Below are 1,305 nucleotides of genomic sequence, written 5' to 3'. Positions count from 1 at the left end.
TTGCTAGTATATTTTTATTTACAAAAGAAATTCCACAGCATTTTCCAATGTTTGTCATTACATTGAATATTTTGTTCACTTCCAACAAATGTGTACACTTCCTGATACATCTTCGCCAGCCAAGGTTCGTTTATTCAGTCATCGCTTCAATTTTACATCAAACACTGAGCATAATTATCTAGAATGGAAGCAAAAAATAAGTAAATCGTAATGATTAGAACACTGTAAACAGCTATAGTAAACAATGCAAATTTTAAATTGTATAACGGTCACCGGCCCACGGCATCGACGCAGAAAATTGAAGCAATAAAATATTTCCTGATCAATTGCGATGTGTTCCAAATAAAAAATATTTTATTCCAGTCCAAATCACCACAATTACTTTAATAAAGAGTTATTGTATAATGTACAAAATGTTGATACATTTTGATGAATATTTACAGCTACGGCTTCAATACCGTAGACGGTTTTGACCCGATCGTCAACAAAACATCACCCGTCTCCAGGGCAAGCGACTGGAAAAAGACACCGGTGTTCGGTCGAACCGGTGGAAACAAAATCGTCACTCCCAGAATAACTACGCTAAGTAACGATCTAAACTCGAACCATTCGAGCCACAATATAAACATAAAAAAATGACTTTCGTTGCATTTGACAATGATAAACTTACCGAAAAGCCGTGTTCTTCTCGGTCCTAACGTCGGTATAATCCGCCATTTTATGTTTTAGTGTGTTTGCCACCCGACTCTGCCCAGTGACGTCATCATGTGCGCTATAGAAGAAGGTCTGTGATTCGTTGACTAAAATCGTCGACAGTGGGTCTCGTTGAAATCTCGTTACATAGGCATCGGCTCAGATGTATGTAGGGCGGAATTTTAAAAAAATCACAAAATCAAAATCAAAGTAAAATAATAAAATAAAAAGGCATTAATAACAAAAGTAATAAAACATAAAATTAAAATAAGTTTATAGCCAAAATAATTAAAGCCCGTACACTACATCAGATTTTAATCAGATTGAGCTACAGGAAACCATGGTACTGATAGGATTGGTCAAGAAGCAGAACCTAACGGAGATGGTATAAATCATAGTGAACCTACTGATCATGAGCTCCACGAATCAGATATGAATTCGTCGGGCCAGTTCAAATCATCAACATATGTGTTTTTCACTACTGTAATGATAGTTGTACTATCTATAATTTGAGTAACAGCAAAACATATTAAATCAATTAAAGTTAGCCATTCGATTGAGTAGACAAAACTTATATATATAAAGATTCCACAAAATAAAGTAAACTTAGTC

The 1,305-nt window shown here is 34.9% G+C and overlaps 1 long non-coding RNA gene across 1 annotated transcript; it reads right to left on the bottom strand.

The window, feature by feature from the left end:
• LOC146736593 (uncharacterized) lies at nucleotides 1-1,014 on the bottom strand. The gene is made up of 2 exons (XR_014930956.1): nucleotides 671-1,014; nucleotides 1-178 (listed from the first exon to the last, which is right to left on the bottom strand). It is a non-coding gene; the product is annotated as an uncharacterized LOC146736593 (long non-coding RNA).
• Nucleotides 1,015-1,305: the final 291 nt, after the last annotated feature.

Source organism: Saccoglossus kowalevskii, chromosome 11 (genome assembly GCF_978046115.1).
Source record: "Saccoglossus kowalevskii chromosome 11, keSacKowa6.1, whole genome shotgun sequence".
Classification (NCBI taxonomy): Eukaryota; Metazoa; Hemichordata; class Enteropneusta; family Harrimaniidae; genus Saccoglossus; species Saccoglossus kowalevskii.
The sequence above is the reverse complement of the archived record's forward strand: the minus strand, read 5'-3'. Positions and strand labels throughout refer to the sequence as shown.